Here is a 20,846-nt window from a genome sequence, read left to right as displayed (position 1 = left end):
ATGTGGGGTGGACAGGGTGGAAGGGAAGGAATCCGGAGCCCGAAACAGGCTGTGGAGGGGATCCTGGGAGAAACACTTTAAATGGGTTTGAGCCCCACCACAGTGGTGGGGGGGCCTGGGAGGGGCTTGAAGGAGGGTGGGGCCCAGAAATAGCCCATAAACAGCCCACTGGAATAACTGGCTTCAGGGCCCAGCTGTGCCCTGTCCCTGTCAGCTTCTTCCCTTCCTCTCGACACTGCTCATCCTGTCAAGGGCTCTGCCCTGGACACTCCCTGCTAGACCCTCAGATCTGATCCCAGCCCTTCCCATGTGACTCCCTGGGTGCTCCCAGATGACTGGGATGTGGGGAAGGATCAAAGAGCACTTTGGTTGTCTCTGTAACTCTTCTAGTGATTAGATAAGGGTTGGATTTAAGGATTACTTCTGCAACGCAAATAGATGAAAGGAACAAGCTAAATAACAAACTCTTCCCATTCCCAGAAAAAAGTCAGCTCTGGCACCGTTCCACGTGCCCTGTCCAGCACATCCCCCGAGCACAGGCACAGGCACCTGGACCAGGCGCGGACCCCTCCTCATGCTTTGCAGCCCCTCACAGACGGCTCTGCGCCCCTGGGGCAGGACCGCTCCCTCTTCTTATTCTTCTCTGTGTCACCTTCCCAGACTCTGCACACAGTCAGTGCTACATAAATGGTGGTTGCAAACAGGAGACGAGCAGCAGAGCAATGCCCCAGGGAACAAGAGGGGCGCTGTTGCCAAGGCCAGGGCCAGGGTGTCTGTCTGTCCTGAGGCCTGAGCCCCACACGACCCAGGGCCCCTGAGCCCCATGGCCCATCTCACTGCTGGGGTCGAACCCCCAGAGCCCCTGCAGCCACTGCCTCAGGAGGTCAGGTTGGGGTGCAGAGTGGGAGGGATGGGCATTTCCAGGGAACCCCTGTGTAGGTGGGATCCGGAGGGCTTGATACCCTCGAGCTACCAGCCAGCTCCATGCCTAGGGCAGGCCTTACAGAGTTCTGGATCTGCCAGCTCCCAGGGGCAGCTTCAATGTCCAGAGTGGATGGGGGTTTCTGTGGGTTCACTTCTGCTCCCTGCTGGGGTGCTTAGAAGAAGAGCTCAGGGACAGTGTGGCCAGACCCCGACCCAGACAGAAGACGCTGTCTGAAAGACTGGGGGAGCAGCAGAGACCTTCACAGAGGGACAGAGGCCCAGGAAGCAGCGGCCGCAGCTGTGAGCCTACGGCGAGAGCCACGGTCACAGAAGCCCCACTTGGTGCCAGGCATTTTGCCTTCACAGTGGCAGAGTCTCCCAGTGGCCCAGGAGAAAATGAAATACTCATTCCATGCTGCCGGCAAGAAAAGAGAGGCTGAGGCCCAGAGAGGCTCAGGCCACCTCCCCAGGTTCACCTCATTTGGAACATCCCCTTCCCATCCCAGGATGCTGCCACAATCTTCTAAGGGGACTTCCTCAGAGGTCATCAAATGCATTGAAAACTGATTCTGTTCCTCGACCCTAAGCTGCTGGAGGAGGGGGCGTGGAAGCAGAGTCAGGGTGCACCTGTGTGTTCAGGTGAAGGCGGAGGGAAATTGCTCATGGAGCTAAGCTGAAGCACCTGCTGGGCCCCAGGCAGGCAAGGCCCTGTGGGCAGGTGGGAAGCCAAAGGCCGCCTCTCACCCTGGGGAGGGGCAGGGGCTGGAGTGACAGTGCAGGGTGAGATTTTGGCCAGGCACAACTCCATCCATCCCTGCATCCCCAGGAAGCCACAGACACCCAGGTCCTGAGAGCCTAGCTCTCAAATGTCCCTCCTCCCTTGGGTGCCCCTGGCCATGCCAGCCCTAAGCATGCAGCCTTCAACTTTCCCATGCACTCCCTTCCATTCTCCAGGGCTGAGGAGCAGGACGGAGATGGCTCAGAGGTGTGAGCCCCTGTCCTGTTCTCAGAGGGCCACAGCTACTCACTACCTGCTACCAAGAGAGGGAAGGGTGGGAGCCGTTCTAAACCAGCATCAGTGCCTGCCATGAAATGGAAGCCGTGCTTTATCAACTAGAAATGAGGGCTTGGTTTCAGGCATCTTCCCTAGAGGCCCTGGCTGAGCCGAGGCTGGGGTCTGGTTGCGTTGCTCTGATGGTGTGCACGGGCGGACTAGGCACCTGCCCAGAAAGAGAAGCCCACAGAACAAAACTTAAAGGATGTGCTGTTTAATTTTTAATTTTTAATTTAATTTTTGTTTTTTCAAAAGCATCAAAGTCATTGTGATTGGAAAGAATGCACACGTTGAGTCTGGGGTTCTGTCCCTGGGCGCCGAACCAGCCGGGGACATGGCCCCCGGAGAGCTGCAGACCCCAGGGCTGGGGCAGTGCTCTGGGGAGGATCCTGCCACCAGGTGGCGCTTCTCGGCCAGCCCAGGCCCAGGCCGCAGGGCCTGTTACTCCCATTGCAGTTCTGCAGGTGAGAAAAGGAAGCTCGGAGTGCATATATAGTAACTTGGAGAAAGTCGCAAGGGACGAAGGACCCTTCCCCGGACGCAGGAAGCTTCTGGGGGATGGGGACAGGGACTCAGGTGCAGAGAAAACCAGAGCTGCCACCGTGGGGACAGGGAAAGGGAGTTCACCCAGAGACAGCAGAGGCAGGAGCTGCCCTCCCTTCGCCCTCCGTGGCCCTGAGCGAGGGGCTGCCACCACCCAGAGCCTGGGGACCAGGGGCCAGTGCCTGGGGATGGAGGCCATGGTCGAGACAGGCCAGGGAGGATGTGGCGGAGACAGAGGGAGGCCCAGGTCAGCTGGCACAGGGCAAGCAGCAGGTGAGCCGACCCCAGGGCCTTGCCCCCTTCCCATGTTCACGCCCCCTCCCGTGTTCCTGCTGGCCCCCTTCCTGCTCTGTGAGGTCAACACGCAGGGGAACGGGGCAGAAGGGAAGGTCTCCCCACGCCCAGGGCTCTTGCTCACCTGGGCCAGGGGTTGGAGGGTGGTCATGGCACCAGGGCTGCTCTGAGCTACAGCCCCGAGGGGGGCCGGGAGATGCCTCCTCCGTGCCAGGCTGTGTCAGGGCCCCCGGGAACCCCCAAGTCCCTGCCTCTGACCTCTGCAGAGCCCAGCAGGCGCCTCCCCGCCCTCGGCCACAGGCTCGGAGCTCGCGGCCCCCAGGGGGCGCTCAAGGACTGCTCATCTGCGCGGCTCGGTCCGCCCGCTGCGCTCCTGCAGCCGCGCTCGCTGCTCCCCGCAGCCGTGGGCCGCACTGGCCCGGAGGAGGACGCGCTGCGCTGCGGGGAGGAAGAGAGACTAAAGGGGGAGACCGAGAACCCAGGGTCAGGAAGCCGAGAGCTAAAACGACAACCGTGGGTCAGCGGCCCGCAACTTCATTTCATGACCTCTGGCCTCCAAAGCCGCTCTGCAAAGTGGTCAGTGCTCCTCATTTTATAGATGAAGATGCTGAGGACCAGGGAGGCCGTGCACTGCCTGAGGTCACACGACTGCTGGGGCGGCGGGCGGGTCTGTCCGCAGGCGATTGTCCTCCAGGCACACGGCGGGGTAGAGCTTGGAAGTGGCCCGGGTGGGTGTCCCTGGGTGTGGATGGAGTGACCCTGGAGCCACGTGGAGCCACGTTCAGACCCAGAGCTGAAGCAGGACAGTGACCAGTAGAGCAAGGCCGTGCACACCCCCATTGCAGAATTGGAAACGCTCCTCAAAATAAAACCACGTGTTTCACAAGAATGCACTGATTCCTGAGAACCTCCGGGCTCACGAGATGGCAGTGGGGGTTGTAGATGCAGCAACCACACAAGTGAGAAGGAACCTGCTCAGTGTGAGTTTCCAACGGTCTTGAATTCCTTTGCCACGCTTGGACAAGGAGCCTGCGTTGTGACATTGCTTTGGGCCCTGAAAATTCGGGAGCCGGTCCTAAGCCCACGCCGCCATGGCTGCCAGGTATCCAGCATGTGCACAAAACACCTCCAGGCTGGTGCTCTGCCCTGCCCTGCCCTGGAGACCCACCTCCAAGGACACGTCTCTCCTCCGGCAGCCGTGCTCACTGCCTTCCCTCCCCACCTGCTCAGTCCTGCAAAGCTTCCTGCCAAGCCTGGTACCTGGCGATTCTGTCTTCCACCCTCCAGGTGCCTCCTCCACATGTCGGTGACCGCTGAACGCTGTTTCAGACCCACAGCTCCTGGGTGCACCCAGCATTGGGTCCTGATGGCACCAGAGTGTTCCAGGCCTGGGGCACCACACTCACGGCAGACCTGGCCTGAGACTCAGCAGCCGGGCACCTCGTGAGGTCTAGTTTCTGAATGGCATTGTCACCTGACTGGGCATATAAGCCACAGGCCCTGTGGTCTGTGGGTGGCCATCGTCCTGTGTGTGGAGTGGGGCACTGGGACCCTCCCACAGCTGTGACTTTCTCAGAGTTTCCATCCCTGTGTCCTCCTCTGTCAACGAAGCCCAAAGGTGAGGGGGCTCCCGAGCTGCCACATGGCGTTTCCTTTGTTTCTCTAACTCTGCTGGTCCATTGGAGTAGGCCCTCGGTGCCTCACAGGCTGCTGACCGACAGCATCTCTAAACCCCAAACCACTGAGCCTGGAGTCATCCAGTCCCAGGTCATGATTCCTGGGTATGCACTCAGGCCCCCACTTTCCAACCAAGACATCAGGAACCCAGGTATCCTGAGATCTGTCCTGATCCTGAGTCCTGTCCTGATCCTGAGATGTGCCCTGATCCTGGGTCCTGCCTGATCCTGGGTCCTGCCTGATCCTGGGTCCTGCCCTGATCCTGAGTCCTGTCCTGATCCTGAGTCCTGTACTATCCTGAGACCTGCCCTGATCCTGAGTCCTGTCCTGATCCTGAGACCTGCCCTGATCCTGAGTCCTGTCCTGATCCTGGATCCTACCCTGATCTGATCCTGAGACCTGCCCTGATGCTGAGTCCTGTTCTGATCCTGAGTCCTGTTCTGATCCTGAGTCCTATTCTGATCCTGAGTCCTGTTTTGATCCTGGGTCCTGTCTTGATCCTGTGTCCTGCCCTGATCCTGAGTCCTGTTCTGATCCTGAGTCCTGTTCTGATCCTGAGTCCTGTTTTGATCCCAGGTCCTGTCTTGATCCTGGGTCCTGCCCTGTTTCTGAGTCCTGTCCCGAACCTGCCCTGAGCCTGAGTCCTATTCTGATCCTGAATCCTTTCCTCATCCTGGGTCTTATGAGATCCTGGGTTGCATCTTGTTCTGCCCATGGGTGATGGCCCAGGATGGGATCACCTGCTCTAGGGTGACTCCATGCATGGTCTCCCTGTGCCCTCCGTAAACTTTCCCTGGGACTTTTGGAGTCAAGGTAGCATCAGTCAGCATCAGCATCAGCATCAGCACAGGCATGGGTTGAATAGGATCCCCTCATTCCTGTCCACCTGGAAACTCTGAATGTGACCTTATTTGGACACTGGGTCTTTGCAGATGTAATCAAGTTAAGATGAGGTTATACTGGAGTAGGGTGGGCCCTGATCCAACGTCTGGTGTCCCCGTAAGAGAAAGGAGGGGAGGAGGTGAGACACAGACACTCAGCAGAGAAGCCCACTTGAGGATAGAGGCAGAGATGAAGGATGCAGCCACAAGCGAGGAATGTCGGGCCACCATCAGAAGCTGGAAGATGCAGAAAGAATGCTCCCCTGGAGCCTTCAGAGAGTGCGTGTCCCACGGAGAACTTGATCTTGAACTTCCGTCTGCCTGAACTGCGAGGCATCAATGTCCATGTTAAGGGTCCAGTTGGGGGCCATTTGTTATGGCAGCCCCAGGAAATGAACACTGGTAGCAAGGATGAGCACAGCATCAAAGCCAAGTCCCTGTTCCCGTTGCCCTCACTGGCACAGAAGGACAGGGGTCTTGTCATTTTTCAGAGGACATGTGAGGAAAATCATGAACTAAAGAAAAAGTGCAAAACTATATACACCTGAGGTTGTTTTAAGGTATTTTAAGATAAAGCAAACAGTTTCCCTAAGGAAATGGCATAAACAGGAACCAGGAAATGACTGTGTGTCCAGCATCACTCCTGACCCTGGGCAGGCATATAAAGGGCCCAGGCTCAGGGAGCTCCATCACTGCTGCACAGCTCCAGCTGCTGCAAACCCTGCTGCTCTACCAGCTCCAGCTTCTGCAAGCCCTGCTGCTCCATCAGGCTGCTGTGGCTGCATCCTGGAGGCTGCCAGCTCCACCTGCTGCAAACCCTGCTGTTCCCAGTCCAGCTGCTGTGTCCCCGTGTGCTGCCAGTGCAAGATCTGAGGGTGTGACTTTGGATCTCAGGTGAGTGCAGCATGTCCACACTACCCAAGAAGTGACCAAGCGCTGCATTTCAGTCCTGTCTGTCCCACAGCTCTAGAAGTTGTGTCCCCTGAATTTTGTGGAAGGTGATGACTCCAAAGGTTGCTGTGGCTCTTGTGGCTGACTGCCTTTCCAGTTGTTCTTCATGAGAACTCTCTTCCTCTCTCCTGATGCCCAGCACCCTCCCAGTTCCCAGAGCCCTGCAATCTCCTCTGACAAGCCCCTTGCCAGGTCCTGCTGGGACAGGGCCCTCCCTGTCCATGACTCCTCCTGTCCTCCTTCTCCAGAGCAGCGGCAGGTCGGGGAGGCGGTGGAGATCTGCCCCCAACCCCAAAAGGCTCCAAACCTTCCTCCCCAGGAGGTGGCCACTTTTGTGGCTTCTCTCTCAGTTAAGGTTCTCCAGGACCCGAGACACTTTAAATAAACACATTTCCCACCCACAAGGCTTGCTCTCACTGCAGCTTTCAAAAAAAAAAAATGAAACTTTTATTTTAGGTTCAGAGGAGCATGTGCAGGTCTGTTACGTAGGTAAACTCGTGTCCTGGGGGTGTGTGGTACAGATTATTTCATCACCCAGGCACTAAACCAAGTACCCATTAGTTATTTTTCCTGTTCCTCTCCCTCCTCCCACCATCCACCCTCTGATAGGCCCTTGTGTGTTGCTCCCCTCTGTGTGACCATGTGTTGTCATCATTTTGCTCCCACTTGTAAGTATGTCCAGTATTTGGTTTTCTGTTCCTGAGTTAGTTTGCTAAGGATAATAGCCTCCAGTTCCATCCATGTTCCTGCCAATGACATGATCTCACTCTTTGTTATGGCTGCCTAGTATTCCATGGTGTATATGTACCACATTTTCTTTATCCAGTCTACAGTTGATGGGCATTTTGGTTGATTCCTTGTTTTTGCTACTGTGAATTGGGCTGTAATAAACATATGTGTGCATGTGTCTTTATGATAAAATGATTTATGAATCCAGCAACACATCAAAAAGCTTATCCAACACAGTCAAGTAGGCCTTACCCCTAGGATGCAAGGTTGGTTCAACCTACACAAATCAATAAATGTGATTCATTACATAAACAGAACTAAAGACAAAAGCCACATGATCATCTCAATACATGCAGAAAAGGCTTTTGAGAAAATTCAACATCCCTTCATTTTATATTTTATTTTTTTGAGGTGGAGTCTCACTCTGTTGCCCAGGCTGGAGTGCAGTGGTGTGATCTCAGCTCACTGCAAAGTCTGTCTCCCAGGTTCGAATGATTCTCCTGCCTCAGCTTCCCGAGTAGCTGGGATTACAGGTTTCCACCACCATGCCCGGCTAATTTTTGTATTTTTAGTAGAGACAGGGTTTCACCACGTTGGCCAGGCTGGTCTCCAACTCCTGATCTCAAGTGATCTGCCTGCCTTGCTCTCCCAAAGTGCTGGGATTATAGGCGTGAGCCACCACACCTGGCCGACATCCCTTCATGCCAAAAACTCTGAATAAACTAGGTCCTGAAGGAACACACCTCAAAGTAACAAGCACCGCCTACCACTGTGTCTCTTTCCCTGCAGCTCTTGTCTGAGGGAAATCTGCCTGTAGAGTCGGCCTGTTCACTGCCCGTCACTGAATGTGTGTTTACTGAGCTCCTCCTGCATCCCAGGTGCTCGCAGCTGACAGGGACTCAGAACCCTCACCTGCAGCTCAGGTCCTGGGTGGAGCCAGTCTATCCAGTCCTCCAGGGACCCACAAGGTGTGTGTCCTTTTTCTTGCCTCCCATAGCAGCCGTGACTGAGGTGCAGAGTCGGCATACTTCTGGGCGTGGCCCCAGACACAGGTGGCACAGGTGCGATTCTAACCTCTCTGTCTGACTGCAAATGCTGCTCATAACCACAATGGAACATTTGGCCAGAGACCGCTCTCCTCTCAGGAGCCACACTCAGGACATCGCCAGGAAGATACCTCCTATCTCAGGCCCCGTCTCACCATGGCTCTGACAGCAAATGTGGGGGCGGAGGCAGTGCAGGGCAGGCCCCAGGGAGGACCTTGGCCAGTCAGTAGTGCCTTTTCCTGAGGCCCCAGCATGGCTGCTTTGCCAGTCCTTCCTGACAGTCTCTCCCCTCAGCCCCTGAGCCCCAGGCTGTCGGTGACTCAGTGGCCCTGGGGACCAGCCTCTCATCTTTCTGCCTGGCCATCCTTGGCCAGGAGCTCTCCCTGCTGACCACTCCATTCAGGTCTAATCCAGAGCTTCCAGTGTGTCCATGGATGCATTATGATTCAAAAATAATCATTGCACTTTTAAGAGCTACGTGGGAGGGTGCAACGCAGAAGACAAGTCTTTGTTCTGCACAGTGGGTGGTTGGAGCTCAGAGCTGCTACCCAAAGGAGAGACCCTGGAAGGGACTGTGCCCTCTGACAGGGGGACTAGAAGGCGACCCAGCCACTGTCAGAAGGAGAGAGAAGGACTCACGGAGTCCGTGTCATGTTGCCAGCTCTGAGTTCGATGCTTTGCATCCTCTATCCCAGTTACAGAAGTGAAAGCCACAGAGCCAGAATCTCAACCAATGTCACTTTGTCCCCAAAGTCTGATGCTACCCTGATTTTCTTGGATGCCGGATGGCTCATCCAAAAAGTGTGGATTATGTTAGAGTGAAAGTTCTCCAGGAGCGAAACCACCCAAAAAAGGACAGAAAGGGTAGAAGAGGCATCAATATCATGGCATCCAGATCCAAGAAAAGGACAACCAGAGAGCCCAGCCTTTAATATGAGCTCCCTAGCAGTCAGAGCAAAAAGGGAAAGAGGGGACACATAGGCTTCATCGCCTGGAGGAGGGAGCAGCGCAGTGTACAGCAGAAATATGCTCTGTCACGTTTCAGAGTGAAGGGTCAGGTGGGGTGACGGCTGCGGAATAGAGGTGTCCCCTAGGAAAGAGGGTCCCTTGCTGCTGTTGCCACATTGTATTAAAATAAAACTATAGAAAAGTGGACAAGGTATCCATGTAGAACTCAATATATTTCCACAAAAGCTGAGCACCCTCCTAGAACTGGCCCTCAGAGCAAGAAATAGAACATTCCAGCACCCCAGAAGCACCCATTTCGAATTGTCACCCACTCTCCACCAAGAGTAACCACGAGCTTGAATTTTCCCATCAGACACCAGTTTTGCCTGTTACTGGACTTCATAAAATGCTCTCGTAGGCCATGTCCTCTCGTGGCCAGCTCCTTTGGCCCCGGACTGTGTTGGCGAGATTCGTCCACCGTGTTGCATGGAATGTCACCCGTTCGCTGCTTTTGCTAAGTCCTACCTGTGAGGGTACAGCACAGCATGCACACACACCCAGACGCCTTGGTTTTAAGAGCTACATGGGAGCGTGCAATGCAGAAGACAAGTCTTTGTTCTGCGCAGTGGGTGGTTGGAGCTCAGAGCTGCTACCCAAAGCAGAGACCCCAGAAGGGACTGTGCCCTCTGACGGTGGGGCTAGAAGGCGACCCAGCCACTGCCAGAAGGAGACAGCAGAGAAATATGTTCTGCTGAGTCTGAGATGGGTGAAAAAACATTTCCCTTGAGAAGTGACAACTTCAGGCCCACCCTTACCCAGGTGGGAGGCACACATTTGCATCAGTTTTGTGGTCCAGAAAACCACAAGCTGAGCAAGTCACTTAAAGTGGTCCTGAATTGATAGGACCCAGAGCAACCTGGTTTGAAGGAAGTGCAGCAAAACTTCAAACAAAGTCTGTGTCCTCAACCAAGGCCCTGAGCTCCCCACCTACAGCCGAGGCAAACATGAGCTCATAGCCGAAAACCACAAGCACACAAGGAAAGCAGCCACCATAGGCAATAGCCAGTACCCACAGTCAGAGACACATGGAGACACCAAGGGCCATGAATGAGGACATGAAGAGATAAAATACCAGCTGAATATTTTAAACAGCGGGCTCATCAACTGTCTTGGGACCACAGAGCCTCTTCTAAGAGAGAAAGTTTCCTATCCTCAGAGTTTTAGGTAAACATACGGGTAAATCTAATGGGTTAGTCTCTTCAAAATGTGTTTGATGTTGTAAACAAAAATCACACCATTCTCTGATGGGGTTTTCAATAGGAGTATTTGTCATTTATGAGACAAGTGGCCTATCTTGTGGGAAGATTCCTGGATTCCACCTAAATTAGTGAAATATTGATTCTAAGTACACAGTGCAAGAGTAAGCAATATACTTGTACTCTAGAACAACCACTAAAAAGATATAAACAAAGAATATAGTCAAGCTGGTTCTTCGAAAAGATCAGCATATTTTTTAAATTTTAGCAAGACTGGCAAGATGAAAAAGAGAGAAGATGCAAATTACCAATATCAGGAATGAAAAAAGGAATATCACTTCAGATCCCACAGACGTTAAAAGGATAATACAGGACTGCACACCACATACATTTGGAAACTAAGAGGAAAAGGACCAATTGCTTGAAAGACCTGAACCACCAAATTCAAGAAGGAAGGAGCCTGAATATCTCTATCAAGAAACAGAATTTGTAGTTAAAAGCCTTCCCACACAAAAAACCCCTTCAAGTCCAGATGGTTTCATTGGTGAATTCTACATAACCTTCAAGGAACAAATAATCTGAAAGCAAGCAGGAAAAAAATATACAAATTTATGGATACATGTGTATGTATGCATATAAAATTAGAAATCAATGCAATAGAAAATAGCAAAACAATGGAGAAAATTAATTCAACCAGTCAGGTGTGGTGACTCACACCTATAATCCCAGCACTTTGGGACGCCGAGGTGGGTGGATCACTTGAGGTCAGGAGTTTGAGACAAGCCTGGCCAACATGGCAAAACCCCATCTCTACTAAAAATACAAAAATTAGCTGAATGTGGTGGCCCATGATTGTAATCTAAGCTACTTGGGAGGCTGAGGCAGAATAGCTTGAACCTGGGAGGTAGAGGTTGCAGGGAACTGAGATTGTGCCACCACACTCCAACCTGGGTGACAGAGTGAAATTCCATCTCAAAAAAAAAAAAAGAAAAAAGAAAAAAGAAAAGAAAAAAATAGAAAGAAAGAAAATTAATTAAACCAAAATCTGGTTCCTTGAAAAGATCAATAAAGGGGATAAGCCTCTAGCAGAACAGACAAGAGAAAAGAGCAGACACACATGACTGAGGTTAGGGTTGGAAGAGGGATATCACTTCAGACCCCACAGACATTAGAATAGCAAGGGAACTCCACAAACATCTCTGCTCACACGTAAATCTGACAACTAGGATGAAATGGGTCAATTCCTCAAAAGACATGAACCACCAAACTCTCTCAAGAATAAATAGATAATCTGAGTAGTCTTATATCTATTTTAAAATATGGAAATCATGGTTTTAAAAAAGTACTTAAAAAACATAGAAAACAAACAAAAAATGCCCAGGTCTGGATGGCTTCTCGGGTGAATTATACAAAACCTTTAAGGAAGAAATAGTACAAATTTTGCACACTTTTTTTCTCAAAAATGGAAGAGGAAGGGACATTCTCTGATACCAAAACAGACAAAAACATTCCAAGAAGAAAACTACAGGTCAATGTTCATTACAAGCATAGATACAAACACCCTCAGCCAAGCATCAGAACACGTAACGGAGCCGCTACATTGAGGGGAATATGGTGCAGCCAAGTGAGGCTTCTCTCAGGAATGCAAGGTCGGTTAAGCATTTGAAAATTTAGACAAGCCACTACATGAACATGTTACCGGAAAGGGCTCCCAATCCAGACCCCGAGAGAGAGTTCTTAGATCTCGCACAAGAAAGAATTTGAGGTGAGTCCATAGAGTGAAGTGAAAGCAAGTTTGTTAATAAAGTAAAGGGATGGCCTCAGGCCCATGGATCTCATCGAAGATGGAGGCGCAATCTGTGCCATTACCAGAAGAGTCTTCACGTGGACAGTCTTAGGGGCACCACAGAGATAATTTTGGTCTCGACTCAGCAAAGAGAAAGAGCCTGTGGTTGCTGAGACAGTAGAAAAGGTGCAAAAAGAACCTATTCCAGTGTGTCCACCCTTACAAAGCTGAACATACACGCTGCCTGGAGATCCCCATAGTCATTTGGAACCTTATGTTGAAGAAGTTTTTGGCCCATCTCTTCCTAGTAATTGGCAAGATATCTGCCTGGAAGATGGTCATCCAAAGTTCAACCTCGTGGCACATTTACCTGATGATTTGGGTCTTGTAGTCCCTAATCAAGGAGAAGGAGAAGGAGAAGGAGAAGCGGAGGGGCAGGGGGAGAGGGAGGGAGAGGAAGAGGGAGAAGGAGAGGGAGAGGGAGAGGGAGAATTTTCTCCATAGGCAGAAAAGCCCAGAGGGCTGCTGGTTGCCCATTTTTATGGTTATTTCTTGATGATATGCTAAACGAAGGGTGGATTTTTTCATGCTTCCCCTTTTTAGGCCATAGAGGGTAACTTCCTGACGTTGCCATGGCATTGGTAAACTGTCATGGCACTGGTGGGAGTGTAGCAGTGGGGATGACCAGAGGTCACTCTCGTCACCATCTTGGTTTTGGTAGATTTTAACCGGCTTCTTTACTGCAACCTGTTTTATCAGCAAGGTTTTTATGACCTGTATCTTGTGCTGACCTCCTGTCTCATCCAGTGACTTAGAACGCCTGACCATCTGGGAATGCAGCCCAGTAGGTCTCAGCCTCATTTTACCCAGCTCTTATTCAAGTTGGAGTCGCTCTGGTTCACATGCCTCTGACAAAGAGACTAAGGATGAAAAACTATATGATGATATCAATAGATGCAGAAGAATAAAAAGTATTTAACAAAACCCAGCACTCATTCACAAGTTTAAAATAGAAATAAACTTCTTTTACCTGATTAAAGGCATCCACAAAAACCCTATGGTAACATCATATTTAGTGATGAAATAATGAATGCCTTCCCCTGAGAATCAGGAAGAGGACAGGAATGTCCACTCTCACCACCATTAACATGGTACTGGAAGTCAGTTTGATAAGGTGGGGGCTGGTGTTAAGCATATAGATTGAAAAGGAAGAATAAAACTATTCTGATTCATAGCTAATATGATTATCTACATAGAAAATTCAAAGCATCTAACAGAATCTCCTAAAACTAATAAGTGAAATTATCAAGGTCGCAGGATACAAAGTAACTTTACGAAAATCAATCCTACTGTCAAAGGCATTTAAACCACAGCAATTCCATCTTAAGTAGGAGCTAGGTAAGATGAGGCTGCAAGCTACTGGGCTGCATTCCGAGACAGTTAAGGCATTCTAAGTCACAGGATGAGACAAGAGGTCAGCACAAGACATGGGCCATAAAGACCTTGCTGATAAAACAGGTTGCAGTAAAGAAGCCGGCTAAAACCCACCAAAACCAAGATGGCCATGAGAGTGACCTCTGGTCGTCCTCACTGCTGCACCCCCACCAGTGCCATGACAGTCTACAAATGCCATGGCAACGTCAGGAAGTTCCCCTACATGGTCTAGAAAGGGGAGGCATGAATAATCCACCCCGTGTTTAGCATATAATTAAAAAAACAACATTAAAATGGGGAACCAGCTGCCCTCAGGGTTGCCCTTTCTATGGAGTACCATTCTTTCATTCCTCCACTTTTCTGATAATCTTGCTTTCACTTCACTCCGTGGACTTGCCCTGAATTCTTTCTTGCCCGAGATCCAAGAGCAAACTCTTGGGGTCTGGATTGGGACCCCTTTCCTGTAACACTGATTTTATAAGAGTCAGCATAGGAGCAGTGAATGAATGGAAACCAAACTTTTAAAAAATACTATTTGAGGCCGGGCGCGGCGGCTCACGCCTGTCATCCCAGCACTTTGGGAGGCCAAGGCGGGCGGATCACGAGGTCAGGAGATTGAGACCATCCTGGCGAACACGGTGAAACCCCATCTCTATAAAAATACAAAAAATGTGCCGGACGTTGTAGCGGGTGTCTGTAGTCCCAGCTACTCGGGAGGCTGAGGCAGGAGAATTGCTCAAACCTGGGAGGTGGAGGTTGCAGTGAGCTGAGATTGCACCACTGCACTGCAGTCCAGCCTGGGTAACAGAGTGAGAGTCCATCTCAAAAAAATAAAATTAAAACAAGCATATTAAAAAATGCTCAACACCATATGTCATTAGGGCATTGCGATTAAAACAACAGTGAGATTCTGCCACACGGCTATTAAATGTCCAAAATCCAAAACCCTGACCACCAAGTACCGGAGAGGATGTGGAGTGACAGGACCTCTCATTATTGCTGGTGGGAGTGCAAAAGGGTATGGCCGCTTTGGAAGACAGTTTGGTGGTTTCTTACAAAACCAAACATGGTCTTACCATATGATCTCCCAATATAATACTCTTTGGCATTTGCCCAAATGACTGGAAAACTTACATACACACATAGACCGACACATGGACATGGGGAGCAGTTGTATTCGTAACTGCCGAAACTTGAAAGCAGCCAGATGCCCTTCAGCAGGTGAATGGATAAAGAAAGTGTGGTACATCCACACGATGGAATAGAATTCATCACTGAAAAGGAACGAGGGATAGTTACACATAGAACTTCCATGCGCTTGAGTCGTTTTATTTCTAGGTATACACTCAAAATAATTAAAAACAAGGTCTTGAGGAGATACATTTACGCCCATATTATTTCCAACATTATTCACAATAGCCAAAGTGTGGAAGAAATCTGAGCGTCCATTGAAGGATGAATGGATGAGCTAAATGTCATCCATCTGTAGAACAGAATATGATGCAGCCTTCAAAAGGAAGGAAATCCTGCTACAAGCCACCACATGGATAACCCTTGAGGACATGATGCTCGTCAAATAAGCCAGACCCAAAAGGACAGATCCTGTGTGATTCCACTCGTATCATAGTAAGGGTTAAAAAGAAAAAGAAACAAGTGTTCCTCTGCTTAGCAGCTCACTTCAAGGACAGTTATAAGATAACACTGTCCAAAAACCCAAGACCAAAAGAATGGGCTCCAGACACACCCTCCACCCCTCCAGAGCAAGGTTGAGGGGGAAAAAAAAGAGAGAAAGACAAATTCCTTTATTGTTACTCCTTTCCCCAGCCCCTGAAGCATGACTGTGTTTTACAAATGTCTGTATTTAGCCAGTTCTTTTTTTTTTGTCTTTTGACATGGCTGCAAGGCCACCAGCTATGTAAGGCCACAAGTTATACACTATGTGATGAGCTTCCTTTGTGTTGCTTTTGTAAGCCCGCTTATAAAAACCCCACTCTGTCTTTGTTCAAGTCTCAGCTTTTTAGATGTGAATCCACTGAGCTGGTACATACCTTAAAATAAATATCCTCCTGTATTCACCTGTACTAGTCTCTCTAGTCCTGTGCATCCTATAACAATATGAGGTTCCTAGAGCAGTCAAATTCATCAGGATTGAATGTAGAATGGGGTGGGGAGGGGGGCAGGGGGGTGCCAGGGTCTGGGGGAGGGGAATGGGGAGTTGGCTTTTAATGGGGACAGGGCCTCAGTTTGGGAAGACGATAAAAGTTCTAGAGGTGAATGGTGATGATGGTCACACAGCAACATGAATGGACTTAATTCCACTGAGAGTTATACTTGAAAAGGGTTAAGATAGTAAATTTTATGTATATTTTACCACAGTAAAAATAAACAGGAGGAGCCTGGGTGTGGTGGCTCACGCCTGTAACCCCAGCACTTTGGGAGGCCAAAGAGAGTGGATCACTCGAGGTCGAGAGTTCGAGACCAGCCTGGCCAACATGGTGAAAACCCATCTCTACTAAAATTACAAAAATTAGCTGGGCGTGGTGTCGGGCACCTGTAATCCCAGCTTCTCAGGAGGCTGAGGCAGAAGAAATGATTGAACCTGAGAGGCGGAGGTTGCAGTGAGCCGAGATTACACCACTGCACTCCAGCCTGGGCGACAAAAAAACAAAAACAAAAACAAAACAAACAAAAAACAGGAAACGAAGAGTTATTAAGCCTTGAAAGAAGGCCATCTGAGAAACTTCTCACGGTGTGACTGCAGCCTCAGCAGTCCCCCTTATCCACAGATTAACTTTCTGCACTTTCAGTGACCCCGGTCAACTGCAGTCTGAAAATATGTGAGTGCAGAGGAGCCAGGTACGAGAGAGAGGGAGACAGAGAGAGAGACAGAGAGAGAGAGAAGAGAGAGAGAGACCACATCCTCATCAATTCCGTTACAGTATAGTGTTACACTCTTCTATTTTATTATTGGATATTGTTGTTAATCTCTCACTGTGCCTCATCTGTAAATTAGGCTTTATCATAGGTAGGTGTATATAGGAGAAAACAGTACATCCCGGGTTTGGTACTATATGTGGCTTCAGGTATCCACTGGGGGTCTTGGGCCATATCCCTGTGGATAAGGGAGGACCTGTGTATATGGCATTCTGGAAAAGGCAAATCTATGGAGACAGTAAGAAGATCAGAGGCTGTCAGGGATTGAGTGGGAAGGGAGGGATGAATAAGCAGAGCACACAGGTTTTTAGGGCAGCAAAATTGTTCTTTTTGTTTGTTTGTTTTGATGGAGTTTTGCTCTTGTCGTCAAGGCTGGAGTCCAGTGGCAAGATCTTGGCTCACTGCAACCTCTGCCTCCTGGTTTCAAGTGGTTCTCCTGCCTCAGCCTCCTGAGTAGCTGGAATTACAGGTGCCCACCACCACACCCAGCTAATTTTTAGTAGAGACGGGGTTTCACCATGTTGGCCAGACTGGTCTCGAACTCCTGACCTCAGGTGATCCACCTGCCTTGGCCTCCCAAAGTGCTGGGATTTCAGGAGTGAGCGTGCCCGGCCCAAAACTGTTCTATATGATACTGTGATGGTGAATAAATGACATTCTACATTTGTCATTTGTGTTGTAAAACGTACAACATGAAGAGTGGAGGTGAAGGTTAGCTCTGGACTTTGGATGTTCACCACGTGTCAATGTTGGCTCACTGACGATGACAAATGGACCACCCTGGTGTAGGATGCTAACAGCAGGGGACGTTGTGTAGGTGTGGCAGCAGGTGAAATATAGTAATTTTCTATACGTTCAACTCAATTTTGCTGTGCCCTAAAACATAGTCTGTTTTCTAAAATAGGTCCAAAAAAATGAAAGTTATAAATCTAACAAAATATGTACAGCATTTGTATGTTACAAATACAAAACACTGATTAAAGGAATCAAAAAATACCTACATAAGTGGAGAGAGAGTGCATTCATGGATTCAAAGACACAGAATAATACAGATGTCAACTTCCCCAAAACGGATGTGCAGATTTAATGGGATTTCAAACACAATCTTAGCTGGATTTTTTGGTAGATCTTCACAAGCTGTTTATGAAATGTATGAGGAAAGGCAAAAGAAAATAGAATAGCCAAAACAATTTTGAAAAAGCAAATACAGTTGGAAGAATGACATTAGCTGACTTTGAGACGTTTTATAAAGCGACAGCAACGTAGACAGTGTGGTATGGGCAGAAGGGGAGACACACAGATCAAGGGAAAAGCACTGAGCTGAGATATCCACTCACACAAATAAGACCGCGCTAATGTATGACAAAGGGGCAAAGACAACCAAATGCAGAAGGGTCTGCTGTGGTCACAGAATACTTGTGACTGGGTCTTTTGCAAACAACAGAAGTTTATTTCTCACAGTTTTGGAGGCTGGGCATCCCCAGCTCAAGGTGCCGGTATTCTGCATCTGGTGGGGGCTCTTTGCTGTGTCTTTCTGGTGCAAAAGTGAAAGGGCAAAAAGGGGCCATGCTCATCCCCTCCAGCCCGTTAATGAGGCACGAATCTGCTCCTGAGAGCAGAGCCCTGACTTGATCACTTCCCAAGAGATCCCACCTCTTAGTAACACCTTAATGGGGGTTAAGTTACAACGCACGAATTTTGGGGAACACATTCATACCAGCGCGTGAAAGGAGAGCCATTGGCCGGGCGCGGTGGCTCACACCTGTAATCCCAGCACTTTGAGAGGCCGAGGCAGGCGGATCACGAGGTCAGGAGATCGAGACCATCCTGGCTAACACGGTGAAACCCCGTCTCTACTAAAAATACAAAAAATTAGCCGGGCGAGGTGGCGGCGCCTGTGGTCCCAGCTACTCGGGAGGCTGAGGCAGGAGAATGGCGGGAACCTGGGAGGCGGAGCTTGCAGTGAGCTGAGATCCGGCCACTGCACTCCAGCGTGGGCGACAGAGCGAGACTCCGTCTCAAAAAAAAAAAAAAAAAGAAAAAAGAAAGGAGAGCCGTTTCCAAAACATGGCACTGGAACGATTGAACCGCCGTAGATAAAACCAAAATGAAACCTCAACCTCAACCTCATACTTTATATAAAATTAACTCTAGGCCCATCACAGACCTAAATGTTGAATACAAGACAATAAACCATTTGGAATAAAACAGGAGAAACTCTTAGTGACCTTGAATAATAAAAACACACGTGTGTAAGAAATAAACAATAATGGGAGTGAAATTTAGTGTTGTTTAAAGATAAAAGGTCATGTCATCAGGAGAGAGACGCACTTGGCATGGTAGTGGTTGCTGGCGGGGGACCAAGTGGGTGCTTATTTGGAAGGGACATTTTTTTTTTCTGTACCGTTTTCTTCATCGAACATTTAGTCCTTTGAAAGCTTGTGATTATCTTATGTTCAAATGTTTATGAAATAATAAAGTCACAGAGCAGTCCCATTGCAGCGGACAATGAGGGGAACTCCAGAGATCCACTTCCATATGAAACTGGTGAAGATTTTAAAAACAAAAACAAATGACTCCCACCCCCAAGCAACCATTTAAAGCGTCTGCAAATGGCCCTGTAGCCATTTCAAATACAGAAACATTTATTCAAGAAAATCGACTAAAGCTTAGTGAGAACTGTGTGAGTCTGTGGTATCTGAGCCCCTGCGTGTGCCCTCTCCCAGCCCAGTGTGACAGAAGCTCCACTCCAGGCTGTACAGCCAGGAATGCAAGACTCTGTCTCCTCCAGCTTCTGTAATTGCCCGACAGGTTCTTCCTGCCCGCTGCACAGACAAAACCAGTTCACTGAGAACATGGTATTGCAGTAAATGAAAGGTTTAATTAAGGCAAGGTCTGCCAGGTGGAAGAACTGGAATTATCATTCAAACCAGTCTCTCTGAAGGCTTGAAGGTTAGGGTTTTTCGAGGACAGTTTGGTGGGTGGTGGGCTGGGGAATGGGTGCTGCTCATTGGTTGGGGAGGTAATCACAGGGGTGTGGAAAACGGTCCTTGTGTGCTGAATCTGCCTCTGGGTGGATAACAACCCCAAACTGAAAGCAACCCACACATCCTTCAATGGGTGAATGGTTAAACAAGTCATGAGTCACGAGTCTGAGTGGGGTCTGTTGGAAAACCATCTCAAAAGACCAATCTTACATTCTACCACACTGATATTATCTATAGGAGCAACTGGCAAAGCCACAGATCTTGTGATCTCTGGACAAATGACTCCTGAGCAGACGGGGATTATAGAAACTATGCCTACGTTTTAGCAGAACTCAGGCCCTCCCGTAATTCTAATCTTGTGGTCTTTCATTAGTCTTATAAAGGCAGTTTCAGCTCCCAGAAAAGGAGGGGATTCGTTTTAGGGAGGGACTGTTATTATCCTTGCTTCCAAGTTAAACTACAAACTAAATTCCTCCCATGGATGTAATAGAGGCAGGAGGCAGACAAATCCTAGGCAGATGGGAGTGGGTCCCCAGCGAAACCTCACCTTCAAGCCAGAACATCCTGAAACCTGCAGCCCAGAGTGAAAACTTCTATTCCTGTTTGCCTGCTCTCTCCAGATTGGTTCATTTTGAATAATGCCTTTTAACCAATCAAATGTTGCCTTTATCCAATACTACCTATGGCCTGACCCGCCCCCATCCTGGGCCTGTAAAGACTCCAGACTCAGTTGGTAGAGAGAGAGACAAGGCCTGACTTCAAGGAAAAGACCTCCTGACTTTGGGGAAGACGATCCGCCCTTCCTGTCCCCTTTCCTGTTCCCCTGTCTGCTGAGAGCTGTTTTCATTGCTCAGTAAAATTCTCCACTTTCACCATCCTTCAGTCATCAGCATGACCTCATTCTTCTTGGACTCTGGACAAGAGCTCAGGCCCCACTGAGTGCAGGTACCTAGAGAGGCTGTCACACTGGCCCTCGCCAGCAGAGGGCAGCTGCCCCATGCGATGGGGCCAGGGGCCGACTGAGCTGCTAACACATTGCCATCCATTGGGATGTGGATGGCGGCACTAAAAGAGCTGATTAGAGCACTAACACCCCTTCTGGGGCTTCGGGGTTTCGGGCACCATTGTCTGGGCACTGCCATGCTCTCCTCGAGGTGACACACCTGGTCTGGCTGTGGGCCCCACATGGAGCTTGCTCCTATGTGAGCACTCAGAGTGGCTGGCTGGATCCCACACTTGCTCGCTCATGCACTCCTTCCCGTAAGGGGCTGAGCATGCCAGGCCAAGTAGACAAGGAGCCTATGCTGTAAGTCCAGCAAAGAGGCTGAGAAAAAAATTCCTGCATCAGTTAGCTTGGCCTGTGCCCAGGAATCAGCAAGGACAACCAGCCTGTGAAGCTAGA

This window comes from Papio anubis, chromosome 12 (genome assembly GCF_008728515.1).
Source record: "Papio anubis isolate 15944 chromosome 12, Panubis1.0, whole genome shotgun sequence".
NCBI classification, from domain to species: Eukaryota; Metazoa; Chordata; class Mammalia; order Primates; family Cercopithecidae; genus Papio; species Papio anubis.
This window is presented reverse-complemented; position numbering follows the sequence as displayed.